Source organism: Danio aesculapii, chromosome 23 (assembly GCF_903798145.1).
Source record: "Danio aesculapii chromosome 23, fDanAes4.1, whole genome shotgun sequence".
Lineage (NCBI taxonomy): Eukaryota > Metazoa > Chordata > Actinopteri > Cypriniformes > Danionidae > Danio > Danio aesculapii.
In genome coordinates this window covers 25,931,123-25,940,084 of record NC_079457.1, presented here as the reverse complement: position 1 = coordinate 25,940,084, position 8,962 = coordinate 25,931,123, and the positions used below count along the sequence as shown (strand labels likewise).

General features: G+C 41.2%; 1 non-coding gene across 1 annotated transcript; it reads right to left on the bottom strand.

Moving 5' to 3' along the window:
- Positions 1–7,465: 7,465 nt before the first annotated feature.
- On the bottom strand, positions 7,466–7,538 carry trnaa-cgc (transfer RNA alanine (anticodon CGC)). The gene has a single exon. It is a non-coding gene; the product is annotated as a tRNA-Ala (tRNA).
- Between the last annotated feature and the right edge of the window lie 1,424 nt (positions 7,539–8,962).

The window sequence follows — 8,962 nt, the reverse complement described above, 5'->3', positions numbered from 1 at the left end:
CAGATTTATCATGCCATGACACCTGGAAATCCATTTGTGTTCCAGAGTGCCCAGGTCAAGGGTTCCCTCACTACTCTGTAACTGGGAGTAATACAACTGTGTGTTGTCTGTGGGCTCCCAGTCAGTGACAGTTAGTAGTCTCTTTGTCATTGAGCCTAGCTCCCTAGCCTCATGTGTGGGGTGCAATGCCAGTGATACATGTGGGGCAGCAGTCTGCCTCATTTTGTACCATGTTTCTTGTTCCTCTGTTAAGCAGATTGGAGCCACCACACCTTATTTCCCTATCAACAGACCTGTGCTCTTTAGGCTCCACTGTGACCCTTCAATATCTATGAAGGCCTACTGATACACATGGTCTTCCTGTCTGCCATAGAACAGTATGCAGTGTAAATCATCAGGGGGAGGAATGAAAATGTCTAGTGTATATATCCACGCTTTCCATTCTTGGAAGAGTGAATAGGCTCCTGTCTGCGATGGAGATAGCAGAGCCCAGTAAATGTCTACACAATTGTCTGGGGTGGGGGATGGTGCAAGTAACCACTGATTGTGTCCCATTCCACCTTGTAGTGAGCAATTAACCGTCTGCCCAGTGAGGAAGGAAGCAATTACTGCTTCAGGGGTGCAGAGTATACTAGCTCCAGCTTTTATCAATAAATCTCTACCCAGTAGGGGAACTGGCGAATTAGTGGAGTAGAGAAAAGAGTGTGTGAGTTGTTGCCCTGCAATGGCCCCAGGAAGTGGTTTAGTCAGTGGCCATCTTTCAGTATCCCCAGAGAAACACATAACTTCTACATGTTTTGATGATAATTGTCGTCTGTCAACACCATCAGTAACGGTGGAATAAGTGTCTCCTGTATCTACTAAGGCCTCAATGTCACTATTGTTGATAGTGATGGTCAAGAGGGGCTCGGCCATAGCACTCTCTTGGGCTCTCTGTGGGGGCCTTCATGCATAATAACCATCCTCTGTTCCAACCCACTATTGAGTCAGTGGTTGCTGGAAACTGGGTTGGTTCGGCGGCACTGGCCTATTACCCCACCCTCTCCTTTGGGGTTGTCCTCTACCTCTCTGCATTCCCAATGATCGTTACCTCCACACCTGTAGCAGCCATCTAGCCTGACTGTTCCTCGACCCCTAGCTCCTCCCCTCCCTCTACTCCATTGTGGTTGACTTGGAGGATATTGGGTGGTGCCCTCATAACTACCCTCATTTGTTTGTGGGGGAGGCTGGGCCATTTGAACTGTCATCTGTTTTAACCTTTATTCTTTACTGTTTTTTCTTTCTCCAGTTGCAGCTTCAACAACTCTTTTTGTAATTTTAATAGTTCACCCCCTTCTTTGTCTGCTCTCTCTACCGCTTTGTCTATGAAATGTACTGCATACCTTTTCCATTTAGCATCATCACTGCCAGGTACCTCAGGAGATTGTTTCATGGCTTGGGTCACACCAGCTGGAGCTCCTTGCAGTACAGCTGCCCTGAAAATTCTGTTAGTGACAGGGTTACACATTGGGTTTTCATCACATGCCTCTCCCCACTCTTGGCAACATCGATTTATATAGGCTGAACCATTTTCCCCATCCTTGTGTTTTAATTTCAAATTCTCAAACATGGTATCAGGGGTGGGAAACTTGTCCCTTATAGCCTGACACAGAGGTGACTGACCCCCTCCTTGCACCAATGGGGCACTGTTTCCCAAACTTGTGGTGCCAGCCCTCTGTTCCACATCCACAATCTGATGTCCTGACAGGACTCGACTCATTATTTGTCTCAAGTCCCCTACTGATAGTATCTGACCATGTGATAAGGCGAACAACTTGTTCACCCATCTACCACCTCCTTCTGTTACGGCTGGTAGCTTTTTTACCAGGGTCTCAAGATCTGTTAGTGACCATGGCTGGTAACTGTGGTCTGTAGGCCCTGCCAAAAAAGGCATGTTGCACACCCTTCCCATAGTAGCTAGGGTGGATTTGGGGGCTTTTTCTGTTAATCTTTGGCTTCGCCTAGGCCACTGTGTCTGAGGCGTGGAAGAAACTGGCCATTTATCTTCTCCGGTGTCCCTTTCATTATCTTAACTATCTTCTTCTCTACCTTCTTCCTCTCTCAGAGTCAACTTCCCATCTAATCTGACCTGCAGTCCTAACTTATTTTCCCCTACCTTCCTTCTTCTAGTCCCTCCTCCTGAACTACTCTGGCTGTCATCATCACTGTCATCCATATCCACAACTGATCTGGCTGCAGAACTCCTGCCATTTTTACTCTGTTCCTTTGTTTTCTGTTCTTCAGAGATAAGCTGTTCTAATAGACTCCTTACCTCCAATTGTATGGCAGAACATTGGCTCATTACTTCATTTCGTAAGTCATTCCCAGGTTCATTCCTTATCCTACTCTGTTGTTCACCTTCCCCATTCTCAGGCTGTTCTCCCCTGTTGCTCCTTCCTGTATCTCATCTAAGTTCAAAGTACCTCCTTTCACATTAAACATTGGCATCTGTTTCCCTATCATGTTAGGCTGTGGTGGATTGTATGGGGCGGGGGATCTAGGTATAGTTTCTGCACAGCCCTACTTCCTCTTTTCTGTGTCTTAAAACAGCTTCCTGTGCTCTTCTCTCTTTTATTCCCACTTTCTGAAACAGAGACCCCTTTTTGTCCATACAATCAGTACCATAATGTTCAATCATTTCACGTTCACATTCTCCCAGTTCTTTTATTCGTTTTTTCCTATATTTTGGATGAGTTTGTGCCAATAAGACATCTGCCATTTTATCCCATTGTTGTCTTAAAGGGGGACAATCATATTCCTCACATTCTCTATCAAATTCTCCCTCCATTTTATTTTAATGCTATTTTATCATTACACTCTCCCTATTTCTCAATTCACTAAACCTGCTATCCTTGAGAAATATCTTGAAGATATCGAGTCCTTGTCAAAACCAAAGGGATCTTCAACTTTTTTGCCTTCTCAGGAAAAAGGACTTCTCCGTTAGATGGATGTAGGCCTTTAACATACACTATTTATCCTAATTGTTGAAGAGTCAATTGTCTTCGTCAAGACAAAATTTCTTCTACTAGTTTTGCCCTTTTAGGGAAAAGGACTTCTCTTTAGACTCTAAAAGTCTACCCTAAGTGCCTCCTTAAAGAAAAGGACTTCCCCTAGATCCTAGTGATCCACTCTAATTCTCTTTATTCTTTCTCTCACAACTCATTCATGTATATTCATTGACAATTTTCAAGTTAGTAGTTTAATTTACGTATTTTATAATTTCTTGCATGTCAAAATATTATCAAACACATTAACACTGTATTTACTGATGCCAAAAACCATCCATTTAGAATATTCAATAGCAGAATTTAAGTAATGGGGGCCCTCAGGTTTCGGCATCAGAAGCAAACGTCCAACTATTTGACAGTCTCCAGTCAATCACGTCGTCGGGTCACCAATTGTAGGACTCAAATGGTCCTTTGCATGTTCAAAAATTGACGGAGATCTGAGTTGAAAATAAGAAGATTTTATTTTAAATGCAAGAAATTAAAAATACAAATTCTGCGCAGGAGAGGTGTGAGATCAGTTCAGCTCCCCCTATTATGCTTTCCTTCATGCTTTTATACTGTCTCTCGCACACTATCTAACCCTCAACCCTATTGACTTATATGGTGTTGTCTTGACAGTTTGACCATTCAGCAACCAGATATTCCTCTTCCTGGTATCTGTGTATCTTCTCTTGACAGTTCACCTTTTAAGGCAGATGTTTCAGAGCACGTACACAGTTTCCCATTTTCCACACTTTCCCATTTTCATTTGTTTGTTTTTTCAACTCTTCTCTTATTTCTTTCTGTTTACTTTTCTTATATTTTTGTATTAGTTTACAATACTTCATTGTAAATCTCTTTACTAAAAATTTTATATTTTCCCACCACATTCTTTTGTCTTCCATATACATCTCATTTGTCTTTTCTTTTTTAATCAGTGTCTTAATACTTAAAACATAATCCTCTTTTTCCAAAACTTTAGTTTTCAAAATCCAAACTCCCGGTCCTCTTTTCACATTGCTCCAATCTATCTGCATAAATAATGGTTTGTGGTCACTCACACTTGTTTCTTCATATTTAATTTTGTCTATATATCTTTCCATATTTCTGCTACATAATATAAAATCAATTCGTGTTCTACATAAAAAATACCCCACCAACTGTTTTCTTGAATACTCCTAAATTTTTTCATTTCTTTCCCTCCATATATCGATCATATCCATTTCCTCAATTAATAGTTTCAACTCTCTTCGGCCTTTGTCATTTTTAAAACACATCCCTTCTGCCATATCCAATTTACTGAAAACAGTATTAAAATCACCCATCATAACAATTTCGTCATAATTACTTAAAACTTTTCTTAAAGCATTAAAAAAATCATTCTTCTTATTTTCTTCTGTTGTCGAATGAATGTTTATTAATATCACTACTTTTCCTTCATAGTTCATCTCTACAGCTATGCATTTACCTTCGTTATTCTTGTATTTTGTTTTACATGTTACACCACTATTTTTTTATTAAAAACGCTACTCCTCTTCCTAGCCTCTCATCCCCATTATTATATAAAACTTCTCCATTCCATCTCTTTTTCACTTCCAACATATGACATTCTTTCCAATTTGTTTCTTGCAGTAATATCCCATCCTCATATTTGCACATTTCTTTTACTTTTTCACATTTTTTCAAATCAGTCAGTCCTCTGGCATTAAAAGTAGCAAATCTTAAAAGCATAAAACATATAAAAAGAAACAATTTCATTTTTTCAGTCCGTCTCTTCCAGATCCTCTAGCAAATCTAATTTATTACTGGTTTCTATTGAGTTTGCATTTAAAAGTCTTCTTCTTGCCACCTTTAAATTGGGTTTAGGTTTGACTGACCTCCTTTTCGTATGCTTTTCTTCCTCTTCTTCGTCGTCCTTTGATATGTCTTGTTCCTTACTTATTTTTTTCAGTCTGTTCAATTTTGTCCAAATCCTCCCGTAAACTATCCGTTATGTCCATTTGTGTCCATTCAGTTCCATCCAGCAATGTGTCCATTTGTTCGTTGATTGGCTTTGGTTTTGCTCCATTTGCGATGTGTCCTGTAGATTTTCAAATAAGTCCCTCTGTGTTCATAAGTCTTTATTCAGTTGAGATTGCTCCTCTTGGTCCTTTCTGTCAGTTTTGTCCTTGTTTTCGGTTATATCATCTTGCTGTTTCGTTATTGTTTCCTTTTCTGTTTGACTGTTGTTTCTTTCATGCATCTGCCTGTTCACCCGCTGTTCTTCCTCGTTCTCAATCCAACATTCACACTTATTTAAGGCCAAATTACAATCCGGGCACTACACAGCTGTACATGTCCTTGCGAAATGTCCCATTTCGTCACATTTGAAGCACCTGAATTCTGGGCATTCCTTCATCACATGGTCTGAGCTCATGCATAGTTGGTTTTTACTTGATTGGTGTGCATGACTCTAAAGTACTGTGGCCCTTCCGCTGTCTCGATTTTGGTGCTGTATGGTAGGGAGACCACCTTTTTCGGAAATCTGGTTTTCACAAACCTTGTTCCATCTTCTATGTTTGTGCCTGGATATATTCTTCTTTTAATTTTAGATATAGGGAAAACTCCCCATCCCTCTAGCTTATTTAAAATTTCTTCATCAGCTAGGTAAACAGGCAGATGCATGAACAAAACAACATGGTCTCTGTTTTGTAACCTTCGTACTTCACATTTCACCCCTTTAATTGTTAAACCATTGTCTATTAAAATTTCGGTGTCATCTTCAGTCTCCATTGTTACTTCATACTCTCTTGTTTGTTTGGGTTTCACCGCCAGAATCCTTCCTTCTCCGATTAGCTCTGTGACTGCTTTGATGATATCAAATCCTCTTGCATCTTTCACATTTTCTACTCCTACACTTACTGTTGCTTCCTTTGTGTATACTCTTCTTTGTATCTCTTATTTATCAGTCCCTTTTTCACCTCTTCGTTGGTTATCCACTCCTTTTTCTTTCTCTCTTCGTCTGTTGTCAAGTCCATTTTCGTTATCTCTTCGTCTGTTGTCATGTCCATTTTCTTTATCTCTTTGTCTAATATCCAGTCCATTTTTCTTTTCATTTTGTGTAAGTTCCTCCATTTCCATGTCATTGCCAGGTAGTCTGTCCATGTTTAAAAATAAAACAAACAAAAAACCCACCCTCCAGTCAGCAAAATGCTGCTGTTAAGTGGTTTTCAACAAAAACCAAAACAGAAAAAATAAACAAAAACACTCAAGGTCAAAAACCAAAAAAGGTAGACAAACAAAATGGAGAGAGTCTTTCTCTCACTACTGCTGCAAACTCACTTTCTGTGTGCTCTATAGCGCCCTCGGGGTGGTATGGCCGTAAGCACGCACAATACAAAGTTAAATAAATCAGAACCAGACATTGTTTCCACCCAGTTTCGAACAGAGGACCTTTCTCGTGTGAGGCAAACGTGATAACCACTACACTACGGAAACCTACTGAAACTCAGAAGCAGAAACCCTTTTTGCTTGGGTGCCTGTTGACGATCATTCAAGTGCAGACTCATGCTGCTATTATTTTCTTGCCAAAAGGAGAGCGCAGTTTCTGCTCGGTTTCGAACCAAGCATCTTTCACGAGTTAAGCGAACGTGATGATCACTACACTACAGAAACCCCACGAGTGCTTTCAGCAGGGAAGTTTGGCCTGCAAGGATAACACAATGTGCACGATTTTGTCAATCAAGCAGAGAAAGCCTACTCAGTGTGACAAGCTCCCTGCAGGCTTTAGCCTACACGTCATTTGCCTAGCTCGAACCAAGGACGTTGTTGAGTGAACCAATGCATTGCCTTGTCTTGTTGAATCGCTGAATACCTCCTCTATTGTAAGTCGCTTTGGACAAAAGTGTCCGCTATATGTATGTTTCACGTGAACAGGGGACCTGCTCATGCACAACACAAAGCTAACTGAAATCAGATTCTATGCAAGTTTGTAACACCATGAGTGCAAGTAAACACTGAGTTAAATTCAAATTTTGTCTCGCACCACTTTGCAGAAAGGATGTTTTCAGTGAACGCCAGAGCTTAACAGAAGCCTGATTTGACAACTGTCATAAAAGACAGAAGTTGTTTCCACTCAGTTTCGAACTGGGGACTGTGTGAGGCGAACCTGATAACTACTACACCACAGAACCAACTTGTGGTGTGATCGCAGAGAGGCTATAAGTCACTTTCCAAAATGTTTTCACTCAATGTTCCAGGCTGGTGGAATCGTTATCCTGTTCCCACTTGGATTACGGATACACTGGTATCCTTAGAACGACAGCTAAATCCCATCTCTTCAGAGTACGCCGGAGTTGAATTAAAATTTTGCCTCACACCGCTTTGCAGAAAGGGTGTTTTCAGTGAACGTCAGTCCTCAACAGAAGCCTGATTAGACAACTGTCATAAAAGCCTGATGTTGTTTCCACCCAGTTTCGAACTGGGGACCTTTCGCGAGCGAGGCGAACATGATAACCACTACACTACAGAAACCTACTGAAATTTAAGAAGCAGATAACCTAAATTCTTGGGTGCCTGTTGACGATCATTCAATAGGTGACTCCTTTTGCTATTATTTTCTTGCCAAAAGGACAGCACAGTTTCTGCTCGATTTCGAACCGAGGACCTTACGCGTGTTAGGTGAACGTGATGACCACTAAACTACAGAAACCCCACAAGCGCTTTCAGTAGGGAAGTTTGGCCTGCAAGGATAACACAATATGCACGATTTTGTCAATCAAGCGGACAAAGCCTACTCAGTGTGACAAGCTTCCTGCAGGTTTTAGAATACACGCCATTTGCCTAGCTCGGAGCAAGGATGTATATCGTGAACCATCAAGACAGAAGAAAGCCAATTCAGAATGTGCATAAATGCAAATCTGCATGTTTCCAGCTAGTTTCCAACAGTTTGTAAAGCGATGGTGGTAATCACTGGAGCCTCTGGTCAGGGTGTGAGCACCAACTTGTGGTGCCATCGCAGATAGGCTATAAGTTACTTTCCAAAATATTTTCATTCAATGTTCCAGGCTGGTGGAATCGTCTTCCTGTTCCCACTCAGATTACGAATACACTGGTATCCTTCAAACGACAGCTAAAACCCATCTCTTCCGAGTAAACCTGAACCCTGGTGAACATTCCTCTCTCTAAAGAAAACAAAACTCCTACTCCAGCACTAAATTCTCTGAGCACAAACGAGTTACTTGGAATAAATAGCTTTGGACAAAAGTGTCCTCTAAATGTATGTTTCTACCCAGTTTCGAACAGGGGACCTTTCGCGTGTAAAGCAAATGTGATAACCACTACACTACGGAAAACAAAACGACAGTACTGCCTCACGTTTTTATAGACTTTTTTAGAGAACTGTCTTGTTCCGTCTGCATTGCGAAGGGCCAGCAAACGTACTGGCCACCTGCTCATGCACAACACAAAGCTAAAAGAAATCAGATTCTATGCAAGTTTGTGAGACCTTGAGTGCAAGTAAACACTAAGTTAAAATCAAATTTTGCCTCATACCGTTTTGCAGAAAGTATGTTTTCATTGAACGTCAGTGCTCAACAGAAGCCTGATTTGACAACTGTCATAAAAGCCTGTTGTTGTCTCCACCCAGTTTCGATCTAGGGACCTTTCACGTGTGAGGCGAACGTGAAAACCACTACATTACGGAAACCTACTGAACACAGGAAGCAGATACCCTTTTTGCTTGGGTGCCTGTTGACGATCATTCATGGGGTGACTCTTATTGCTATTATTTTCTTGCCAAAAGCACAGCACTGTTTCTGCTCAGTTTCAAACCGAGGACCTTTCGCGTGTTAGGCGAACGATTTTGTCAATCAAGTGGACAAAGCCTATTCAGTGTGACAAGCTCCCTGCAGGTTTTAGCATACACGCCATTTGCCTAGCTCGGAGCAAGGACGTTG